Here is a 25884-nt window from a genome sequence, read left to right as displayed (position 1 = left end):
TGGCCTTCCTCAAGACATGGAGAGAGGCAAACCCATGGAATTTATTGAAAAAGTACTGGTCTCTGTACTCAAGCTGGACCCCAAGATACATCTGGAGTTGGAGAGGGCACATCGAAGTTTGGGGCCAAAACCAGCTCAGGGCCAGTGATCCAGACACTTTGTGGTTAAGTTCCTTTGCTTTCCAATTAAAGAAATGGTGCTGAGAAAAGCTCGAGAACTACATGATTTGTCCTGGAATGGTCACAAGGTGATGATATTTGGGGACCTCAGCCAGGATGTTCTTGATAAGAGGAGAGAGATCAAAGCTGCTAAAAACAAGGCAAAGTTGAAGAACCTCAGATACTATATGGTATATCCAGCTATCTTCCATGTGGTTAAGGATGGCAGACTATTTCCCTTCAGTGATAGTAAGGGGGCTGAGGCCTTTTTGAGTGATCTGGAAAGTGCTGATGACAGTAGTGACCTGGAGCAACATATGGAGGCTACTGCATCTACTTCTCAAAGGGTGTTGCCATCTAAGAAGAAAAGATAGTCGTGCTTGTCAGTGGACAATTGGATATGCACTGCAGTTTTTGTGTTTTTTTTCGGATTTCTACAAGTTAAAATGGTCGGATACATTTTGTTTTATTTTATTTTACTTTAATATTAATCCCAATTGAAATGTATAAAATATAATATATAATATAACGTTTATTTCAATTGTCATCCATTTGGAGGTAACGACGTTGGAATCCGTTGCTGCGGCTGTTTATATTCAATGTTGTGGACACAAGCCATTAGAGGAAAGGCCGTGGTGTTTTTCACTTTGCCTCACGTTGCTTCACGTCATGGAGGACGTGATTAATGGATGTTGGGCGCTCGCAAGGAGGGAGAACCCCGCGTTTTATTACGGAGCGCACTTCAGGATGGGTGAAATCAGGCAGTATGTGCTGCTGATGGGGCGCCTCTTGCTAGTATCATGCTCTGACCAGCTTTCAATGAATTCTGTTGTGCTTTGTCGGTATGCAGGGAACCAGTGATCTCCTCTGCCTCCCTCCACCTCTCTTGCCTCCGGGGGTATTCACGTACTGCCTACTAATGGAACCTGCATCTCCTTTTTGCTCACGCACTGTTTCGGGTTGCGGCCGCTCGCCTCCCTGCTCTCTACTTTCGCGGCATTGGCATTGGGGAATCTCTGTGGCCACATAACTCCCTCCATTTACTGAGCACGTACGAGGACAGTGAAGAGATTTAGTACTTCATGCGTGTTAATACTTTTATGTGACTGGCTCACTGGAACAGCTTGACGATTTCTCACATGGCTCACTCCAGACTCTGGCAATGATGCGCACAGAAATGGCAGGCCAGCCATTTACAGATTAACTGGTGATTCGCTGTCCCTTCCTCTCACCAGCCTTCTCTCCCCCTCCCATTGCCTTCCTTCATGTTGCTGGACCAGTTCCTATGGTTGTCTGCGCATGAGACAGGATTGATCTGTGTGGTTATGGAGGGGAAGGACAGAATCCGGGCACAGGGATGTGCCCAAAAAACATGGGTGACTTAAATACTGTTTGATGGGTTCAGGGGAGCACTGAGGGTCACGTGAGTGCTTACCATGCTTTCAGAGACTCGTAATTCGACCTGTGGCTGTGGGCTGCTGGACAGTGACAAGAGCGTTCTGGAGACCAGCAAACATTGATTCCAGATGCACATCCTCGCAAATGCGATTTTTGATGCATTCCTATTTGGGACTGTGTGTTTATATGTATTTCGAACCAATGGGTATTCTGGCCTAAGTGCTGATTGGGGGTGGGGAAGATGTGAGTCATACTCTTATTGTGAGTGGGCTCTGCGGTATGAGGGAGTGTGGTTGGGGAGGGGGTTGCTGGTGCCTACTGATGCTTCCTGTAGATTTTAGTTCTCTATAGGCCACGTAGTAATCTGGTGTGATAATGAACTCCAATTGATGGGTCTAGGTGGAAACTGAGCTTATGGCCATTATTTTAGAAGTCTGATGTTCAGTAGTCTACCTTGCCATCCATCTCTCACTGGTCTATAGTAGTGGGTGCGGGCGGTTGTGTTGCAGATGAGTTGAAGTCTTCGTGCCATGGAGGGCTGCTTTGAATGCATGCCTTTGCAGATTGTAGGGAGGCTGGGGATGGGGTGTTATTATCAGAATTGCTTGGATGTGGGATAGGGTATATGTGTTTTCACACTGTATATATTTTTGGGATTTGAATGGGATTTTTGGGTTGGTTAAATCGCAATGACAGACTACTGTTGGGTCTATGGTATTATAAGTTGTCGGGTTTGGGAGGTGGATACTAGGTCACGCACCTTTTAGCTTCACTAATGCTGGCTTTGAAATGGTATTGGGCTTCGAATGGAGAAATGGGGGGTTACTCATGGTCTTCATACTGATTTGGAGTTCTTTGTAGATATTGTTAAGGGTAATATCGGAAAGGTTATTGTTATTTGTTATCACTGAATAAGAATTGGGTGTGGGTTCTGGGGCAATTGCAGTTCAAGACGTTGGTGTTTTTGTAAATAAATGCACTCACTATCACCTTACAGTTTTGCAGGGTGTGCTGTTGAGTTTATTATATGTTTGTTCATGGGTTCGGTGTGTTTGTGTTTGTTGTGTGTTGTCCTGTAGTGTCTACACAACTCAGTCTATTCGGTTCCCTCTTTCATCCTTTGAATTGAATATGTTCAATGGAACAGTATGGATGGTTTCGGGTTGTATAGTGCATGTCGATGGGTGGTCTGACAGTATGTTCCTGGAATGTTAAAGGCCTTAACATTCCAAGGAAAAGGAAAGAGGTACTGAATAGGCTGAAGAGGGAAAAGATAGATATTGCCCTTATTCAAGAAACTCATTTGTTGGATGATTCAGTACACCTGCTCAAAAATATATAGTATACTAAAACCTTTCAAAATTGCCACAGTTCTAAATCAAGGGGAGTGGGTGTACAACTGTGCAAAGGTCTGCGGCTTCAGGTGGAAAAGGTAGTGATGGATGAGGAAGGAAGGGTACTTCTTATTGATGTTACATACGAAGATAAGATAATTATGATAGGTTCTATATGTGGTCCGTGTAGTAGTGGTAGTCCTTTCTTTGGGAAACTGTCCTTACTTTTGAGAGAGATGGGTGGGGAATGTATGATTTTAGGGGGTGATTTCAATTGCGTGATTGATGGGAAAATGGACCGTTCGGCACAATGTAGATATACTGCTGAGAGCGCAAGTAGGACCTTTAAAGAGTTGATGGATAGCCTGGATTTAATTGATGCTTGGAGGCTTGTTCACCCAGAGGAGAGGAAATTCTCCTTTTACTCGCCGGTGCATGACTCTCACTCAAGGATTGATTATTTTCTTATTTCTGATAGGTTAGCTGGCAAATTACAGGATGTGACTATTAAGTAAAGGAGTATTTCGGACCACTCTCTGATGACGATGCAGTTGAGTATAGGGCAGGAGAGGTCGGGGTTTTCTATGGGGCGACTTAAAAAACATATATTACAAGAACAGGGGGTAGCTGACTCTCTGGAGGGTTTCATGAACGATTACTTTAAAATGAATGTTGGCTCGGCTTCTGATGTCATGGTCTGAGAAAGCTATAAGCCGACTGTGCGGGGGGAACTGATGAATATTACATCCCGGGTTAGGAAAAAGAGCTTGACTGAGCTTCAGAAATTGGAAAGGAAATTGGAGGAAGCACAGAAAAATGATGCAGTATCTAAGAGTGTTGGGGATAGGATAGTGGTGGGAAGACTCAAAGAACTACTCAAGCAAAAAATGGATGTCCAATTTGAAAAGGGCATGTTCTTTATGAAGCAAAAGTTCTGGGAACAAGGTGACAAAAATGGGAAACTGCTGGCAAATAGGTTGCAGGGTCTAACGGATACCTCCTTTGTTCAAAAATTGGTGGATGACAATGGTGAACATATTATTAAAAAGAGTGAGATATGCAAGGGTTTTAGGAAATGTTATGATACTTTATATCGGGAGGATCAATTCCCGACTCCAGTTGATATTGACTCCTTTTTTGATAAGATTGTCATGCCAAATTTGAGTGAGGATCAGTCTGTGATGGTGGATAGCCCTATTACGGAGGAGGAATTATTGGTGGCAATTGGTCAGCTCAATAAGGGTAAGTCACCGGGGATAGACGGTCTCCCGGTAGAGTTTTACCAGATACTGAGCCTCATCACGACCTCGGCGCTAGCGGTGATGCTATTAGCGCGGGGGCTATTAGCGCGACCGCCATAGCCCCCGGCGCTAATAGCACGGGATCACGAGTTGGGCGGACCTGGAAGTCCCCATTCCCCATTGAGCCCATTCGGGAATGCCCCATTCCCCATTGGGCTCAATGGGGAAATTTCACGCTCATGCCGCCGGCGGATTTCCCGCCGGCAGTATTAGCGCGAATTCTCAGCGGATTTCACACCAGCTCAGAGCTGGTTTGAAATCCGCCGAAGCCCTGATTCGCGGGACCCTTAAATCCGGCGGTAATAGCGCTACCGCCGGATTTAAGGGTTACCGCCGAGGTCGTGTTGAGGCCCACTGAGTGGTGTGCTGGTACCGTTCCTGTGCACCCTGTATAATGGCTTTATGAGGAACGGGATAATTTGTCCCACCATGAAAGAGGCTTGTGTTATCGTTCTTCCGAAACCGGGTAAGAGATGGTAGAATATGTGAGAAATATAGGCCGGTCTCACTTCTGAATGTGGACCTCAAAATGTGTACTAGAATATTGACTAATAGACTGGAATGTGTGGATTGGTAAGTTGATTGGTAGTTTACAGGTGGGATTTATGAGAGGTAGATATGGTTAGGATCATATTAGGACGTTGATCGACATTATGGGTCTACCGAAGACAAAAACTCGGGATACCTTGTTGCTTTTTATTGATGCGGAAAAGGCCTTTGACAGGGTCAATTGGTCTTTTCTTTATCACACTCTTTTTTTTATATCATATTTTATTAATTTTATAACATACAACCACTGGTCCTTACCGGGCCAGATCACAATAACAACAACAATAACGTTCGATGGAATACGCGCTCATACAGATCACATACAATACATATTTTATAGTAGGTTCTCCACTGCAATGTTCATATCCTACATTCTACGGTGTTATGCTATTAAAGATTCATAAGTTCACATCGTATCTTCCCATCGTTGCCAAATCTTGTCCGCTTTCTCGGGACATTCCCCTGGCTCTATATCCTCTCCTTTCTATGGCGATGCAAATTTGTACATCAGTGATACGCTGGCCTACTTGCGACGATTCCGCAGCTCCCCATAGCTGCGCTATATTTCTTTTTATTATCGCTGTTGCAGTCATGAAGCAGAGCTTTTCGTATCTTGACAGCTCTATCTCGCTGTCTGCTCCTAGTAGCAGTAGCTTGGGGTCTCTGGGGATCGTCTGTTTCAGGACTCTTGTAAGGATGTCGCAGCATTGCTGCCAGTAATGGCTAATATTTGGGCATTCCCATAGTATGTGAAAGAAGGTTCCTTCCTCTCTACCGCAGCGTAAGCAATTAGGTTCTGCTATTTTACCCCAGCGATACAGGGCTACCCTCGGACAATAGATCCTTTGTAATATCTTCAGTTGGACTAGTCGTAACCTGGTTGATATGGCAACTTCTCGGGGGTACATTAGGATCTGAACCCAGTCTTCGGACATGATCTCCTCGACTTCAGTTTCCCATTTTGTTTTAAGACGTACCAGTTCTGGTGTGGCAAAGGAGGTGATTACACTGTACATCACTGTGGTGACTTTTGCCTGGATGGTGTCTGTAATTATGTTTAGTTCCAGTGGAGTACAATCTGGCATGTCAGAGAGGGTTGGGAGGTGTGGTTGTAGTGCATGCGGCAGCTGTGTGTAATGGTACCTTTCCGCTTCCGGGAGGTTAAAAGACAGAATCAGTTCATCGTAGGGTCTAGTAGTACCATCTACTATAATGTCTTCCACTTTTTCTGTACCACATCTCACCCACACTGGCCATTTCGGCAATTTAGCTACCTCAAGGGGATTCCTATTGTTCCATAGAGGTTGTATTGGCGTGACTTTGTCCCCCCAACCTATAAAAGCATGTGATTCTGTCCAGATACGAGACGTCTGTGATGCCATATTTCGGGGGTTTATTCTGGGTGTTGCAGCATATAGCTCCAAGGGAGGTGATGCTCGTACATGTGGTATTGTGGCTTCTGCATGCAGTGCATCATTTATTACCGACATCTGGCTGGCCCAGTAATAAGTCTGTAGCGTTGTCAGGCCAATGCCACCCTCCCATATCGATCTTTGCAGTGTTTGGAGGGCTATTCTCGGGCGTCCGCCTCCCCATAGGAGTTTTCTGAGTGTGCAGTCTATTTTTTGGAACGTCTTCACATGTGTATGTAGTGGGTTATAAGTAGCTAGGAAGTGTCAGCATTTTAAACAGTGCAGCTCGACCCAGCAGGGTCAAGGGTAGAGACATCCAATGCTGCACATCCCCTGCAAATCTCTCTGTGATTGGTTGTAAGTTATTGAGTGTGTAATCATTGAGATTTCTTGTGATCCTGATACCCAGGTATTGGAAGTGGTCGGGGGCAATTCTATATGGACAGGGCTTGGTGGCCTCCATACCTAATTGATTTAGTGCAAATAGTGTGGATTTGGATCAATTCACTTTAAGGCCACTAAAGGTCCCGTATTTTTGGAGTAACTGTGTCACTACTGGGCATGTCGCCTTGGGGTCTCGCATATATATTAAGTCATCTGCGTCCAGTGAGACTTTGTCCTCCCATTCTGGCCCGCCCGGGATGCCTCTCCATGTACATGTATCTCTCAGTAGCTGAGCCAATGGTTCCATGGCCAGTGCAAAGAGGAGGGCTGATAGGGGCAGCCTTGCCGCGTCCCTTTTCCCAAGGCAAAGGATTGTGATGTCCAGCCATTCACTCTGACTTCGGCCATTGGTGCGTTGTACAGCAGTTGGAGCCAGGATAGGAATTGCTCTCTGAACCCCATTTTGCGCATGATCCCCCAGAGTGCCTCCCAGTGGATTGAATCTAACGCCTTTTCGAAGTCTATTGCGAGTACTCCTAAGGGAATATTCAGGGTCTGGGCACGTTCAATGACTAAGTGTATTCTCCGTATGTTCATTCTTGTGGCTCTACCGGGCATGAAGCCACATTGGTCTTGGTGAATCAGGGATGTTATGACCTGTTGTAGGCATGTCGCTAGCAATTTGGCCAATATCTTCGCCTCGCTGTTAATGAGGGAAATCGGCCTATATGAGCTACAATTATCTGGGGGTTTGTAAGCTTTAGGTATTACAATTATTGTTGCCTTTCTTAGGTCCACTGGCAGGCGTCCTGTTGTTCGGGCCTGCTGGTACATTTTGAGTAGGTGGGGGGCCAGTTCATTACCACCTATCTTTTTCCAGGTTTCTATGGGAAAGCCATTTGGTCCGGGTGTCTTTCCGGATTGGAGCTGCATCATGGCCGCTGTAATCTCTTCTTCTGTGATTTCCATTTCTAGGTTAGCAATTTGTTCGGTACTTAGGAGGGGAGGGTGATCTCTTCCAGTATGGAGGCCTCAGGGGGAGCCGCAGGTGCCTTATATAGCTCCTCGTAGTATCTTGCAAACTCTTCAGCTATATCCGCATCCGTCAGACGCGGTTCCGCAATTTTGGGGTGTGATTGCTCTTACTTGATTGTGTCCCTCATCTCTCCGCTCGAGCCAGGCTAGCATCTTTCCCCGCCTTGTCACCTGTTTCATAAATTCTGGCTCTCATTGCTCCATGTGCCTGTTTTGCGTTATCCAATGCAATGTTTTGTAGTTTTATTTAGCCAGAACCAAAGCTCTGTTTGTGTCAGGACAGTCCTGGGTTAGGTGGGTCTCCTCTGCTTGTTTTACGTTTTCCTCTGCCTCCCTCAGTGATTCCAGGTGTACTTTCCTTTGTGCTGCAGTCCAGGAGATGATTTCCCCCCGTATCACTGGTTTATAGGCTTCCCACAGTGTAATAGGAAAGTCCACTGATCCTTCATTTAGTTCAAAGTATGTCGTGCTGACATTTTGTAGGCGTTCTATCAGTTCAGGGCAACCTAACTGTTCATTCTCCATACCGGTGGGGGGGTTGGTTTGCATGTCGTGATTGACATGATTAGGGGGAGTGATACGAAATGCCTCTTTGGAGGTATTCTGCTTGTGTTGCTGTATGTATTATTTCTGCCAGTAGAAAGAAGTAGTCTAAACGTTAAAATGATGCATGTACCCCAGAGTCATAGGAGTATTCCTTTTCTTCAGGATGTAGGTCTTGCCATACGTCTCTGATACCAAATGCTTCCACAAATGTGGCCAGGTTGGTTCGGCGGTTGGGGTCTCTACTTCGTAGGTGTGTGTGATCCTGTATATTATTTATGACATCATTGAAGTCACCTCCTTGGACCAAAATATCAGAGGTATCACTGGTCAGCAAAAGCTTGTAGTGTGGGCGGGGCATAGATCGCCAACAGGGATATTGTTTTATTCCAGAGCATACCCGTGACGTGCATAAATCTGCCCCCAGTGTCTTGCGTTGTTTTCGTGAGGGTAAACGGCAGTCTTCTATGTATTAATATCAGTACTCCTCTGGCTCTCATCGTGAAGTCTGCCTGTATTGCTGTGCGATAGTTGGAACGCTTGAATAGTGCATTGGATGTACCTGCTAGGTGAGTCTCTGTTAGGAAGGCTATGTCTGGGCCATGTCTATTCAGGAACTGTCGTACTAGTCGTCTTTTCAGGCTGTTTCCTAGGCCATTCACATTCCAGATAAGAAGCTTTAAGACTGAAGTCTTATTGTCTTGCGGGGTTACGTAAGCACTCATGGTTACGGATGACAGTGAAGCCTCCCGGAGTGGAGGCGTTGCTTCCGCTTGTCTTTTGGCAGGGAACAGTGGCCAGTGTTCGACTATCACCTGGTTTTTGTAGGTTTCGGTGTTCCATTGAGCTTTTCCATCTTCTGAACATACATCCAACTCCCCCCTCCCCATACTTCGCCCCCAACTGAAGCATCTGTCGCCCCTCTATAACTCAAACACAGATTAAACAAAAACTATGCACTCGCAATATTCATGCAATGATTTGCTTCTGTTGCACTCCTCCTACCTATTACTGGAACGGAGTATGTCGACAGGGGTTTGTGGTTGGGGGTATCGCAGGGCTGCCAGCCTCCTTATTCAGCACGTATTATAACTTTTGATTGCTATGTCCACGGGGGTAAGCGCACCGTAAATCTTGTTATCTGCATGGCCGGCATCTGCTCCTATTCGTCGCTTCTGGGGGCATTTCCTCTTCTTGTTGCTGCTGTGGTGGCTCGTCTGGTGGCCTATCTGGTTGAGGTCTGTTCCTTCGGTTTTCCTGCCTTCTCCTTGGATTCCAGTCCCCTCCCAGGTTGCATTCTGCCCAATTCCATGCCTCCCTTGGGTCCGTAAAATGCACTGTCGTACCATTGTGGTATATTTTCATTTGTGCCGGAAATAGTAGGCCATATTTCACATTCAGCTTCTGGAGGCATTTCTTCAGAGGGTCAAACGATTGTCTCGCTTTCTGTACTTCTTTAGTGAAGTCGGGGAAGAATGCTATTTTGGAACCGTTGTATGTTATCACGCCTTCCGTTCTGGCCATTTGGAGCACCGCATCACGGTCTCCATAGTTCAGGAGTCTAGCAATCACTGTTCGTGGTGGCGCCCCAGGAATTGGTCTGCCTGTTGGGATTCCATGGACGCGTACAATGGAAAAGAATTTGGACAAGGATTTTGGGGCTAATAGGTCAGCAAGCCACTGTTCCAGAAAAAGCTCCATGCTTGCTCCCTCTGTTTTTTCGGGCAGGCTGAGGATCCGGATGTTGTTCCTTCTCGATCGACCCTCTCCTTCCTCCACCTGCTCCTCCAGTGCGTTGATACGTTCCATTGCACTGCTCATTTGTTGACTGATGCCTCGTAACTAGTCTTCTCCCACTGATATGCGATTCTCAGCTTCTCCCGTCCGGGATGACAGTTTCTGGAGGTCATGGCGTAGCAGAGACACCTCGGTACTGATGCTGTCCATTTTTACCTCCATAGATGTTCGCGAGCTGGAGATAGCATTCATCACATCTTTAAGTGATATGTTTTCTGAGGATTCTTGCGGGTTATCAGATCTGTTTTGGTCTGCTAGGGAGGTTAGGGCCGGTGTTGTGTATTGCTCCATAGTGCTCTGGGTTCCTGCTTTCTTTGCTTTCTCCTTGCCCATCTCTGAAACTACTTTCCGGGTCCTTTATCCCTCTTGTTCTTGGTAGTTGATGGACCGGATTTGGCTTCACTGCTGGATCACACCCAGTCCTATGGTGCAAACAGTCCAGATGGTGATTCCGTGGTTGTTTTGTGGCTTATACCCGTACCGTAGCCTGGTCATCTATTTCCGGTGGTTTGGCCACTTCTGCCGCCTATATATGCTGTGTATATGCAGGTTATCCGACTTACAAATATCTTGCGGATTCAATGCCACCTCACCGTTGCCCTGCGCTGTTCAACACCTATTGCATGGAGGCCCTGGGGCACAGGTTATTTATTTCATTGTTATATATGGCACAACAGCTTCGATAATACAAAAGAGACAGTGATTGTTCCACCATTGGATGCGCTGCTAGCTCACACAAATTGCACATATGGTTAATTAGTAATTTTAAACGTCGCCATTGATGCAAGTCCATATACAAAAGTGCTTCTCAAAGGAGACTCAGATAGATTTTTGCATTATTTAATTCTATTCATTTTCCGTGTTCAAATGTCAGAGTTGTATGCCAACACGTGTTTCGACCTCCACAGGTCTTTTTGAAGGCAAAGGTCCAATATGAAGTCTCTCTGATTGATATCAGCTAGTGAGTAAATGCAAGTGTTGCAGCAGTCGTGATTCTGACGTCCTGCACAGCTTAAATGCTGATCTGTCGCGGACTTGGTTGTGTTTGGAAAGACTTGCGCAGACGGCAGTATATTTGGGTCTTGTCATTAAGGGCTGGCTGTGCTTCATTGATCTAGATCGCCAAAAATAAAGTGTCAGTGAGGCCTGGTCCACAAGGGTTCCGCCACGCTAGTTTCCTCCCACTATGGGCCGCGGTGGCTCTGCCAGTAATTTCCCGCCTCATCCTCTCCTTACTGCCGTTTTGGGTCCCTGGGAAGCAGTGCAGGGCTACAGATTACTCGCCAACACAATGGGGTGCAGCAGGCGCTCTACGTTACACAGAGCGCCCGCGACCTCCACGTAGTCCACCTTTGTTTCGGAGCTCTGGGTAGTACGACTCCGGCCCTGCTATGGCAGTACTCCCTTCCGAGGGGGGCGACATCTCCCTCTTCTTTCAGTACGAGGCAGCAGAGGAAGCTGCAGGGCGTCTTTTACAGTGTTTACAGGAGGGATCTCGTCTTCTGCTTCCCTTCAGCTAGCTAGGTGTGACTTCAGAATCAAAACTGTCTAGGATCATGTGGTTTGCTGCCATATATGAAAGCAGCCGTGTTAGCGGTTTTGATGTGACCGCACGGAAGCAGGCGAAGCCTCCGCTCTGCTTTGTTTCTGCTGGCTGGACTTAGTAACAGTTCTTATTGTGTATTGCTGCAGGGGTCGCAGGGCTTGGACATCCGGTCCCACGCTGGCAATGATCCACGCGATCACAGCGAACACAGGGGTTCACTGTGCATTCACTTCCAGCGGCCTCCGGGGGCTGCATCCGCGCACAGCTCTCCGTTCTTCGGTTCAGTGAGGTTCCAAGACAGGGGTTGGTGCCTGGACTGGCGGGGATCTTCGCCTCCTCCTGTCCCACAGTCCGCAGTCCTCCGTGCCTCTATTAACGCAGGCTTGGGTGCAGGGTAAGCAGCTCTCCTGCCTTCCGCTCGATCACCGCGGGGTGTTCTTTGTGGAAACACCTCCACTGCGGTGTATGCCCACCTCTTAGTTTCCAGCTCCGATTGGCCATCTTGGATTCAGTGTTGGGTTCCAAGAGGTCTAGCTTTCAGCAACGTTTTCGGTGTATATCGATCTCCGATTCCAGTTGGTTTTGCAGCGATTCATTCCCTGGGAATTCCGCTGCCCATGGCTGTAGTTTCTGTCAGGATGTGTTGATATTTTGCAGGATATCAGACAGAATTTAGCTGGCGGCCTGGGAGCGACGAGAGAGCACATCTACATTGCTCGGCTGCAGGCCACGGCCCCTCTTTATCACACTCTTAAGAGGATGGGATTTGGTGACACATTCATTAGGACTATAAGTGCATTGAACTCCGATATTAGTGCGAAGGTATGGATAAATGTGGTTATGTCCTCCTCATTCTTGGGGGACTAGACAGGGTTGCCCATTGTCTCCATACCTTTTTAATCTGGCATTGGAACCCCTCATTTTATACTTGAAACATGAACAGGGCCTTCATGGCCTTCGATTTGGAAATGAGAAAAAAGTTCTGTGCAACGCTGATGACATGACTTACCTTGTCTAATCCGGTGGAGGGATGTGTGAAACTTAGATGTTTGAAGAGGTAGGTCATTTGTCAGGCCACAAGATAAATTGGGGGAAAACAGTGGCCTTCCCTCTGGATGTTAGTATCCCACGTGATGTTTGGGTTCTTGGAACTGCCACTGGGAAATAGGGACAATGAAGTATCTGGGTATTCACTTGGTCCGAGATTTGAAAAGAATGGCTGCTTTCAATGTATCACGAATATTGGAGGCAATTAAAAGGGACATATTCAAGTGGGGCCAGTTGAAGATGGGGATATGGGCCAAAATGAATGCCATTAAAATGGTACTTTTACCAAAGATTCTCTACATCATACAGTCCATCCCCCTAAAATTCACGAAAAAAGTAATTGCTCCTGTTGACAAAGCATTCCAAGAATTTCTTTGGGGGTAAGGTAAAAGGCCTAAAGTTCCTAAATTTATTTTAACATGTCCTGTGAAGGATGGGGGATTTGGATACCCGATCTTGATGAATTATTGCACTGGCTTTCTCTTGAAGAAATCAACCTCATATTTCTCTGATATTAACGAATATGTTCCCAATTGGCATATTATTGAGAGTACCCAATTTTCACCTTATGCTCTTAGAGATATATACTCTATGTCAAAAGTACCGTCTTCAGTGAAGAAGCTGCCTACAATGTGCACTACTAGGGAGGCGTTATTGCGCTTTATGGAAATTGATAATGGGAATGCTTGCATGCATTATGATGCATCTTTGTGGCATAATGCGTGTTTGGAGTTAGCGAATAGGCCCTTATGCTGGAAGAGTTGGATCAGTAGGGGCATACTTAGAATTCGTGATATGTGGCTAAACGATCACATGATCCCCTTTGACCAATTGAGAACTTCTTTTGGGATTGGAGCTAGGGAAAGAGGTCGTTATGATGCCTTGAATGCTCTCTTGACTGAAAGGACAGGGATGTTGGACGGGGTCATGAAAGAGAGACCTTCATTGTGTGAAATTCTCCGCTCTACCTCGTGTGTGGTTTCCACGTATATGAGGTTAATGCCGATGGAAGGAACGGATGTGGGGGCTTGGGACAAACTGCGCCAGGCCTGGATGAATGACGTTGGTGTGGATGTCCCTATTCAGGAATGGGTCTATTTACTTCATGTAGGGGTGCAAGCAAAGATGGATTTACAGCTGTGATACATTAGACAAAGGGTCCTCTACAGATTATATTGGACACCGTCCAAGATGGCTATGTTGGGACTTTCGGACTCTGATTCTTGTTTGGGTTGTTGATGTAGCGGGGGTTCTTTGATGCATATGTTATCGATGTGCTCAAGAGTGTCTGATTTTTGGTCCGGTGTATTGGATAGGTTAGACCTTGTAATGGAAGAGAAACTTCCTCGCACTTTCCATTCGACCATATTGTTATCCAACAGGGGGAGAGGGGACAGGGCTAGGGATTGTGCAGATTGGATTAATAGAGTTTTGGTTTTGGCGATGAAACAGATATTGCGAGTTTGGAAGTCTAGAAAGAAACCTGGTGTGGACGAGTGGCTATTGGATATGCAAGTCTTGTCGATTATGTTATGCTATTTGGACAAGGAAGGGAGGGACATTATTCTCGGCTTTGGGGACCTTTTAATGACCTACATGGTTGAGAGTACAGTTTCCATTGTTTGAGGGTCTGTCCCTTGAGTGGAGGATGTTTTTATGGTGGTGGGGGACTGTTAGTTGTGCGTTTTTCTGTTGTTTTGTCTTTTTGGTTGTGTGTCATGGATCTTTTATAAGGTTGAAAAATGTTATTCTACATGAGTTATGGATGTCCATATTGTTATGTATTTGATTAGTCTATTTTAGTTCTAATGTTATTATAAGTTTTGCAATTGGGCATAATGCTGTGAATATGGAGATTGTTGTACCAAGTTTTGATTGTTGTTTAAAATGTTAAAAAAAGTATTTAATAAAAAGGTAATGGAACCTTTGTTAGCTTCACTAACACACCAATGAAAAGAGAGTGTACGTTGTTATACTGCCCCGTGAAAGCATATATTGTTTCCTCATCCAAGTTAGGAATTTCCTGTGAAAGGCATTTTAAAAATGGTGCTATTTTTTCATATCTATGAGGAGTTTGTCCAGAAAATAATTCGTTTTTATACTTAAGCTTTAATCAAAACTGAGCTAATAAAGAATGAAACAGGGACTTCTGAATATCATGATAGCATTCAACAAGCTGAGAAAGACCAAGGAACCAGCTGTTTTAAATGATTTTAAATGTATTCGAGAAATATGGTTCACAGCATCTGACATGCTGTAGGTAGAGTGAAGTGAGTAGGCCAAGGCTTGGCAATTTCTCTATACATTTTCATAATAGATCAGTTCCTGGCTCCTTCACCCATTGGACTAGAATTGTTAAATATCAGTTTTTAATGGTAGGCCGAAATCGGCATTACTTTTATTTATTTTTTTATTTACATTTATGATCTTTTCTTTTATTTTGTATTTATTGTGTTTTAGCCAAAAGACAAAACAGAATTATGACTTTTAACATATCAAATACATCAAAAGCTCTTTAAATGAGATATGTGTAAAACAGGATAGGTTGCACAATCCTAAAAATGTCAGGTTCAAATCGGCATTACTTTTAAACAGCTATTTCTGATAAGTCAACATTAAGGATCCTGCTTTAAGCAGTGGCAGAGGCAGCTTTTGGAACCAGGGAGTGAAAAACATTTAATCGGACGCCATATCATTCTTGTGTGGTATTCCAAAATAAATACTTAGAAAAGTCTTATTGTGACCTGTCATTTTCTGGATTATTCCTTTGTTTTCAAGGTGATATTTTGTAAAATAGGAATGCGAACAGTCAATTCAGTCCAAGTAAACACAGATCTTCCACATATAATCTGAGAACAGGCTTGCTGTTTTGCTCATTAGATTATCACCTTCATTGATATGTCAGAATGGTCTATTTCATCAACTTTATCAACTTCTTAAATGCAGTACTTGGTTGGCTCAGGGGAGAATCCAGAATTCCAAAAGTGTGTGGGAGGGGGGCGAGCCACAAAAAAAGTCCTGCTACTTCCCCCCCAAATACACCTTGGGAAATTGATGCTAAGCTGATGTTCCAGCCCCCCATATGATGACTTGACTCCATAACCTCTCCCTGCAACATTCGGACAAGAGTGGGACATGGAGCTGTATGCATCTGGTTCTGCACCTTAGTGGGCCTGCAGTGCAGTCAACGGCCTGGAGCGGGACACAGAGCATGCTCTTGCTATGGCCCTTAAGGGGCATGGATGGCGCAGAGCAGGAGCATATGGCCACAATGCTGTCTGTGTCCTGCTCCAGACCGCTGTTCTACAGGCAGCCAGGCCAAGCAGGAGCACACAGCAACACTGCTATCCAGGACAGGATGCCCAGAATAAATGTCACACCACAGTAAGACAGGGCTAAACTGTCTGCACCAAAATGCCAGTCTAGCCAAGTAATAACACATACCATACTTGGTTGATCATAGATGCCCGGAAAAAAACGTCATGCCACAGTGAAAAAGGGCTAAACGGGCTGTCCTAAAATGCAAGTCTATCCAAGTAATAACGCATACCATACTTCCCATGAAGTTCTTTTCTGGGCATCTAGATCACTGTTTGTGGTAGTGGTCTGTCTCCTCTCCTGCTGAATCAAGTTGGCGAGGTGTTAGCATGCAAGTGCTGCTCACTTCAAAATGGGAAGGGAGCTTCAATAATGGACCAACAGACCCTTGATTAGAGGCTGTGGGCATGCCACAGCAGGGTGAACCAGGGGATCCCTCAGCAGAATGCTGCAAACTAAACTCATCAGGTTAGGTGACTGTTGATGTGATGTCATATGTTTAGGCATTCCTGTAAATCATATGGCTTATTTCCTATTCCTGCTGTAAAATGTGTTGTTTCGACCAGGGGAAGGGTACAGTTCCCTTGTGTCACTCAGTGTGGGAATCTCTACCCCTGTAGCAAAAATAAAAAATGCCACCCATTAAGATATGCAGAGTAAGTGACGTTATCTTAAAGTATAAGATAAAAATGTATTTTAATTGACATTTCCCTCTAGAACAGTGGTCTTCAACTGTCCATAGTACACCCCACACTGTTTAAAAAGGGATTAAGATGACTGTTTTAATATAAAATCTGGGCAGATTTTCTACTGCTCATATTTTCTATTATAATCAGTTACCTTAAACCTGACCCCTCCCCAGACATAATTTGGTTCCCTGGGGAGGCCAACCCCTCGGTGGGGGAGGGCAGAAATAATATCTTTAATCAAGGGGGGCTTAGTATGAACATGTTTGAATACCACTGCCTTAGAAGAAAATGAACTAGACAAAGGAGCATTTGCCTTTCAAAAAAACTATTCAACCTGGAAAAATAATCAGAGAGAGGAGAATTTTCAATAACTTTGCTGGCAAAGTATAAAAGGTGCAACCAACCATTTATGAGGATATACTCCATGGAAAACAAAATCCAAATATGAGACGTGTTCTTAAATGACACTTGCTTGTGGTCTTGCGGGTAAGCGTCTGCACTGGAAAGATGATGACCTGGGGTGAAATCCTAGTAGCCAAAAACTTCAGCAAGCAAAACAATGTTTTAATGCCGGCATAAAAAATCTCCCAACAGTGGTTGCGTCTGCCCTCTGAAAAAAGTGCACAGATGATGTCCACCCACATGTTTCCTTTGCTTGTTCCCCGAAATCAACACAGGACCAGAACCAGGGATAATAACCCCTCCAGTCTCCAGGATTGGAACCTCTCTTGCCACACCCTGGGCAAATATTCATCACTCACTGGCCCTCTCATTATTTTCACTTCTCACCCCCATGTTTGGCTTTCAAACATACTCTGTTTTATAAAGAGGTCTTAAAAAGCTACACAAATCTATAACTTCAAAAAGGCAAAAAGTGTACAATGATGGCATTATTCCCCCAACCTTAAATGGAAGACTACAAATACCAGAATGTAATTCAATAGAATACAAAAAAATGCCCTGTGGATTTTGAAAATGTACTTTCAAGACTTAAAAGACTCGTAAGAAAAGGGAATGTGTGAAAAGGTTACTGGTTTGTGTTTCAATGTTTGACAAAGACATTCTTCATATATAATGTGATAACATTTTACATTTTACCTATAAAAGGTGCTGTCCGATGTGTAAAACATGAACATGTGAAAATAAGGCAGATAAATAAATAAATATATCATGCAAAACAGTTTGACAGGTCTGGCTCTTCATTGAGCGACTGGGTGGGTAAGCTGTGCCCACTGAACTCCCGCTCGGTCGCCACTTACTTGCCCGGTATTACAAAAATTACAAAAGTCAATGACAACATGAAACGTGCCCCGAGCCGCAATATGATGCCTTGAATCTTGGCGGGGCACCTCCAACACATTTGTTCTTCCAGTCATTGACATATGTTAAACAATAGAATCTCTCCATAGTGTGGCACTAGGTGCAAACCACAATGCTCTGGGGCACTCAATACCATCCTCAAGATGGTGCTCGGTGCAAAGTGATGCACCAACTTGTGTGTAAGCTTATAAACACTTGTTAAGATCATCAAGTAGTGACAAAAAAAAAATTGGTAAGAAAAGCCAGGAGGTTATACGTCAAAACCAGTGCACCAGCTGACCTAGTCCTGTATAATAAAGCTAGAAACAACTACAGGAACTGGATTAAGCAACATAAACATCAAATAATGCAACAAGACAGTGAGAAGATGCTTCATCTACTATCTACCAAAAACATCACTGGTATTTGGAAATTGATTAATGAAATAAACATCCCTTCTGATTCAAAAATGTTGAACCCCATAGCCTCAGAAGTTTGGGAAACTCACTTTCGGAACCTTTATTCTATGGGGAAAATCTGTGTTCCCGCCTCATTTTTACCATCGAATGAGTCTTGGAACTTCAAATTTGTAAAACAAGATATCCTAGACCTCATTAAACACTCCAATTCTTCAAGGGCCGCAGGACCAGATGGTCTTACTAACGACATCCTTAAAAGGGACCCGGAAAAATGGGCTTCATTTATGTTGGTTTTGTTCAACGACATAACAAGATTAAAAAAGTGACCTAAATCTTGGACGACGTCCATAATTGTGCCGATTTTTAAGAAGGGAGACAGGTCCGCGCCCACGAACTACAGACCGATCGCCCTCTTGGATGTCGTCGGCAAAATATTTGCAGCAATAATCTTGAAACATCTGAATGATTGGAGTCGGTTGGCAGAACATTGGGACCCTTGGCAATCAGGCTTTCGAAAGGGCATTGGAACATCCCTAAATGTGCTAATCATAAATATAATTAAATGTATGGTTAAGGACAAGAAATACAAAAACATCTACATCGCGTCAATAGACTTGGAACAGGCGTTCGATTCTGCTGACCGCGGAATTCTATGGCAAAAACTGAGGAAATGGGGTTGTCCGAACAACCTGAGAGAACCTCTGGAAGCACTGCACACTGGGACAACCCTCAAAGTGAGGTTGGACAGACAGGGCAACCTTTCAAACAATGTGGAGGCCTTGAATGGTCTGAAACAGGGCTGTCGGTTGACTCCTGCTGTTTTTTGTCTTTTCATATCCGATATGCAGGAAGCTTTCGAAGCAGTGAGATGTTTCCCCCAAAAAATCACGGAGACCACCGTGGGAAGGCCGTTTGCGGGCGACCTCCTGTTGCTAGACCAGACGGCTGTTGGATTACAGAGGCAACTAAAGGAACTCGAGTTATACATACAAGGAAACGGCCTCCGTATAAATCCGAAAAAATCAAAGATCTTGAGGCTAGGACCTATCATTGGTATGAAAAATCTAAGGTGGTTCCTATCGGCGGAAGAGGTACCAGTGGTCTCGACCATGGTATACCTTGGAGTAACCTTAAACAACAGCATCCAAGATGGTCCGGGTATCGTCAGGCTTAGAAGTAAAGTTACAAACTTAGCTTCACAAGCATTGTTAATTAAGCGACGATACTGTTCCTTCTCCCTTCGTCCTCTGATAGATTTTTACAAACGGAAATTGTGCCTATTCTCACTTACGCGGCAGAGGCAAATTTCTTCATTAATTCAGAGGTTTGGAAACTGTTGGAGGGTCTATTCTGGAAAAGAGTATTGGGTTTACCGACATCAATTCCAATGGAAAGTAAGCGCTAAGAACTGGGCCTCTCCTCCCTTTACATATCCATGGTCTGGAAATCCTTGACACTTCTTGGCAAATGTCTGCACCCACAGGAAAGAAGCGGATTTGTGGCAATTAATGAAGCAATCAAAAGAAAACTGATTCCGGTTCTAACCAAGTGGCAATTAACCTGCTCAGAAATTCTGAATACCATAGCATTAAAACTAGACAATCTTATGTTAAACCTGCTCATGGTAAAGAGGAAACTCTTGGATTGGGATTGGACAGTTACTCTGGACAGGCTTAGTGTTTTGCCATCAATAACCCAAGGTATGGATGAGCACTACTGCAGAGGTACCATTCACCCGTACTTGGATAAATTTCCCTCAAATACGGAAAGGCAGCGGTTTCTTAAATTTAGATTAAACCTTTTCCACACAAGAGAAGTCCTAGGGAGAAGAAAGAAAAAAGAGGAAAAACCCAGTTTGCTGTGTCGAGGCTGTGGGCAGGAGGCTGAAACCTTACAGCATCTGGTGATGAACTGCGTTACCTTATCTAAGCCCAGAGAGAAATGGTTGGGGGTCGCACCTTTTAAACTTAAGTACTTTAACCTTGCAGGATAGGTGGTTAATCCAGAGAAGGGGAGAAAAAGTATCTATGACTTTGGCTTTGTTGAATTTCGTGAGAGAAATCTCTTCAATTCTGGATATTTAGTTATTCTTCCTTAGTTATACTGTTTTCTCCCCTATATATAATTGATGTAATTGTGTTTTTTTAATTCTTTTTCTTTACCTCCATTATGCATTTAAAGTTTCCTTTGGTAACTAATTGATGCAATAAAATAAAATAAATAAATAAATAAATAAACACTTGTTAGCCAACCAGAATATTGGTAATATATTGGTAATATAGAGGATTGGGCACTCAGCTTTGAAAGCAAGCACGGATAGACATATAATACAAATCAAGTCTCAACGATCTTGACCGATGTGAGTGACCATTTCAGCAAGAACCCACGCTTCTCGGACAAATTAACAAACACAACAAGCTGCACTTAAAACCCTTGAGGGTGAACACGATTTCCTGATTAAGCCCGCAGACAAAGGGGGCGCCATTGTTCTCTGGTACCGTGGACTTTACGAAACAGAAATCGAGAAACACCTACATAATAACCTTTTCTATAAGAAAATTGATGTCAATCCTATAAACAGATTATCCATCAAAATAGACAGTTTGATGTCCCATGCCCATAATGAGGGATGGATCCATTCCTAACCAAAAGACATCCTACAAGGCTGGTGTTCTATTAACTACCAAAAATCCATAAGGACGCAATTACACCACCTGGTAGACCCATCGTCTCAGGCATCAATTCAATTTTTGAGCCTTTATCCATATATGTAGATTTCTTTCTTCGCCCTTTGGTTAGTAAAATGCAATCTTTCATTCAAGATATTACATCAATGATCAAAATCCTGAACAATGTCTCCATTGAACAGAACGATATACTTGTCACATTAGATGTAGAATCACTGTACACCAGCATTCCTCAAAATGAATGCCTAGACATTCTTAAGATCTATCTCGACAAAAGAACATCGACTCGAGTCCCTACCGATTTCTCACTTGAAGGTTAGCACTAACTGAAAACTTCTTCATATATAAAGACACCTATTTTAAACAATGTCATGGAACAAGTATGGGCGCGACTTTCGCACCTGACATTGCTGACCTGTACATGGATCACTTTGAGGAGACAAACATCTACAGTGCTAATAACCACTTCCACAACAACATTGTGGGTTGGCAATGTTATAATCGACGATTTTCCTAATTTGGAGACGTTCTGAAAATCTTCTAAAATAATTTTTGAAATGGCTTAATTTATGTAACACTTCCATCAAGTTCACTATCCATTTCGACAAAACTCATATACCTTTCTTACACCTGGAAATCTATAGAACAGAAGACAATACTCTTGGTACCACGCTGTACTGTAAACCAACATCTAAAACACTTTGCTATCTTTTTCAAGTTTCCATCCAGCGAGCCTCAAAGAAAATCTGCCATACGGGCAATTTCTCGGCTCAGCGCAATTGCTCGACATTGCCAGACTTCGACCTTAAGAGCAAGAATCTAACTACTCGTCTGAAAGATCGTGGTTACGCACCGCACATCATCCGGAGAGCACAAAAAAGAGCGAGACATACTAACAGAGATGAATGCCTCACTCCGAGACCAAGGGAAGAAAAGACTGATAAAATGACATGCGTCACCACCTTCACACCAATAAGTAACCAACTGAGAAAACTGTGCTAAAACATTGGAAAATCTTACACACCGATTCATTCAGACCAGAGAAACCTTGTTTTGCCTTTAAAAGATCGAGGAATTTAAAAGACCGCCAAGTCAATACATATGAGGAACCCAAGGCCACTCTAAACTTACAAACTACTTTGTGGCACCTGCCCCCAGTTACCAGACATTTCAAAAGCCGGATCCTGTTCTGTATGTTCTCTCACAAAAGACCTAAAAAACATCGACCTATATGGCACTAATTGGCAGTACCGCACTTTTTCAAATTGCAAAACTAAGTGGTCAGTATATGGCAACAAATGTCCCTGCAGGCTTATTTACATTTGCAAATGCAAACGAAAAATTCACCAGCGCATCTGCGAGCACCGCTCCTGCCTTTAAAAATGCAATCAAAGATAAACCAATGGTAGCACACTTCAAAGCCCTTAAACATAAACACACCGACTTTCTTTGGTTTGTGATACCAATAGCAAAAAATCCCTTTTGTGGTGGCAACCATGATCTACTACTTAAGAAACTTGAACAAAAATGGATACACTGGGCCTCATTACAAGTACATCGGTCCGGACTTAACGCAGCCGGTATAACCATACTGGCACCGTTTCCTCGTCCGCCCAATCATGACCTGCGGCCCTGGAAATAGCACCACCCCCAACCACCACGGCGGAGTTAAAGGTTCCGTAAAGTCTGCCTGCACGGAACCCCTCCGTTACCGGCTATACGAAACACCGCGAGCATCACAACTATTGCGGACATGGAAACACCGCCTGAAAAATGACGTTAAAACCGTGATCACAGTGGCGGTACTGCTGCCACCGCGAACATGACGTTAAACAGTGCCCGCTGAACTGAATCAGGGCACAGGTGCACCAAAACAGACCAGCTGGACCCAGCAGCCCACTGGGAGCCTACAAAAGGGCCACACCCAGCCCAACACAATACAGAACCATGCAGGCAGCAGCTCTAGTAGCATTGGGACTGGGCCTACTCAACCAACAGGCAGCACTGCACATGATGGCAGTAATGGTGCAGAGGAGGAGGCGGAGGCGTAGGCATAGGAGGCACAGGCGGCAACCAGCCAACCCTGCACCTATGGCAAACCCCATTGTCCAGGCTCAACCCATGACTCAATGGTACTGCAGAATTCCACGTTGCCACGGTACATGGAACGCTATGCCGGACAAAGCACATGGCTATTGGTGAGTACAGCTGCCAATGCACCGACCATGTTGAAGTGGAGTGTGTGTGTCCAGGCCAATAAGCAATGTGAGTGTGCTGCTGTGACTGCACATGCATCACCACTCCCCGGCCATCAACTGAATAGACAGCAGATCCTAAACATCACAAAGCAACACATGACAGGTCACCACAGTGTGCCCGTACACACCCTGCCACATGACAGTCGATACTATCACTGTCCCATACACCTTGTGCCACTGCAAACACCCACCCACAATATGGAACACTGCCCTCCCAATGCACATGATGCCTGTACATGAGACGTCCTGCATCGACTACTTCATCACAGTGGAGTGACTCTGCCATGTGTGCACATCACTACACAATGCCATACTCACAATCAAATGTCACCCGCAGGGCAGAGTACACATGCACACCAATGCGTTGGTCAATGTCCAGTTGCCAACGTCCTCTGTGATGAACAAAGAACACAACAAACCACTGCATGGCACACATGCATGAATGAACAATGACACAAGATAGCACAGCATCAGATGAAAACATGATACCACAAACACTGACATGTCCCCCCATCTACATCCCATGTAGGTGATGCTGGATATGCACTCACGCCATGGATGATGACACCTGTACGGAGGCCAAGGAACAGGCATGAAGAGGCGTACAATAGGGCACATGTCTGCACACGTGCAATAATTGAGAGGACATTCGGACTGCTGAAGGCCCGGTTCCGCTGTTTGAGCAGATCTGGCGGATCACTGCTGTACAGCCCAGTGAAGACGGGTAAAATCACGCTCGTATGTGCCATGTTGCACAATCTCTGCCTGCGCAGGAACATCCCAATGCCCCCAGATGAAGAAGATGGGGATGGAGATGGGGATGGAGATGGGGATGGGATGGCACCACCTCCTCCTGGGGGTCCACTAGATGGACAAAGAGCACGGGATGAACTGATTCGCATTTACTTTTGAGACACAGCACATTCACAGCAATGCATGGATATGGTGATGCCAATAAATGAATTGTTGTACTGCAAATTAAATGATAGATGTCCACGCTTGTATTTTTTTTTTAAATGATGATATATTGATGAATTAACAACAACAGGGAAGGAGGTGCAATGGTTAGGGAAGCTGTACACCGGTGCCCACCCACCACCCAAACGTACCCACCCCCAACCAGGCCCCAATGTTCAAATCTGTCATGTCTTCGGGTAGTTCCTACGGCCATGTCCCGACACCCAGTCCAGTGACCTGCCCCTCTCATTCACCTGTCTCCCGGGGCTCACGCAGGCAACCCAGTTTGGCTCGCGCGCTAGCCAAACAAACGCCATACACCCTACAGTCACGATTGCGGCCGTTTCTCCATTGGCAGTTGCCATGGAGATTAGGCCACCGCACGAGCAGTAACACACTCTCTCGTACCGTTGTGGCCCGATCACGTGACCCGAGGAAACGGTCACGTGCCCCGGGTTCGCAGTCACGTGACTCCGTTTAACATCATGTGACCAGGAAGTGGACGATATTTAAGCAGTGCAGTGCCGGTATCCTACGCTTCACAGCTGGTTTACCAGGATAGCTCTGTTTGGCTTTCTTACCTTTGTTGCTTACCTGGCTTCCTTGGACTTGGCTTTCGTTTTCTGGACTTCCTGTGGATCACGCTTGGATTTGGCTGCTTCGGCTTTTCTGCTCATCACGGCTCCTGACCCCGGACTGAACTACGGACTTCCTCTGGATCACGTTTTTTTGTTTTTCCCTTTGGTTCGGACGGCTCTTCCTGGCTTCAGACCTTCTTCTGCAACGGATCTCTTTTGGGCCTCCCTGATTGCACCTCTGCACGGGTAATCTCACTCTCCAGTTGGTGGCTGCCATCTGATTACCTGGGGCCCATCTACAATACACTCTCCAGGTGGAGACTGGCGATGAACATCTAGATCTATCCCGCAGGGTGGGTCCTACGTGAGTCCCGGAACCATCCTCCCGTTCAGGTTCACCATCCCTTTCATCAGATCCCCGGTAAGACTCTGATTGTCTTCGGATTATTGTATGTAGTATCCTGTCTGCTTGGTATCTAACCATTGCCTTTTTTCACAGCTGCCTTGGGGTTCCTAGTACTTTGGTTCCGGCTTCGGATTATCTCCACCTGCGGCCTCAAAGGTTGCACAGGGAGTGATTTAGTGATTCTCCCTGTGCGACACTTGGGGACGGAGGTCTTCTATATCTTCACGACTCTCAACACAAGACAAAACCCCCCAAACGACCTCCCCCACCACCCAAACGTACCCACCCCCAACCAGGCCCCAATGTACAAACCCCCCAAACAACCTCCCCCACCACCCAAACGTACCTACCCCTCACACCCTTTAAGTCCACATGTGTCCTGCAGTGCCCGACACACATGCCATCACTTCCGTGTGCGCTTCTGTGCTTGTGCATCCTTGCCCGAGAGCCCCGTTAGCCGACTCGAGCGCCTCCTTGGACTGACAGTGGTGGAGCTGGATGGGGTGGTGGTATTGGATGGCACAGAATCAGGAATATATGGCATATGTGCAATATTTGCCTGTTGGCCAATCAACATGGACTCTATGGGCCTGATCATGACTTTGGCGGTAACGCCGGCGGTATTAGCCCTACCGCCGAACTCCCCGGCGCTAATAGCGCCGGATCACGAGTTCGGCGGTAATGTTAATCCCCATTCCCCATTGAGCCCATTCGGGAATGCCCCATTCCCCATTGGGCTCAATGGGGAATTTTCGCGCTCTTACCGCCG

The 25884-nt window shown here is 45.2% G+C and overlaps 1 protein-coding gene across 3 annotated transcripts in view; it reads right to left on the bottom strand.

Annotated features, from left to right (window-relative positions):
- KMO (kynurenine 3-monooxygenase) overlaps window positions 1-25884 on the bottom strand; it is a 387929-nt gene that overhangs the window by 220402 nt on the left and 141643 nt on the right. The gene's annotated exons all lie outside the window — the stretch shown is intronic.

This window comes from Ambystoma mexicanum, chromosome 4q (assembly GCF_040938575.1).
Source record: "Ambystoma mexicanum isolate Mex_15411 chromosome 4q, UKY_AmexF1_1, whole genome shotgun sequence".
In the NCBI taxonomy this organism is placed as follows: Eukaryota; Metazoa; Chordata; class Amphibia; order Caudata; family Ambystomatidae; genus Ambystoma; species Ambystoma mexicanum.
This window is presented reverse-complemented; position numbering and strand designations above follow the sequence as displayed.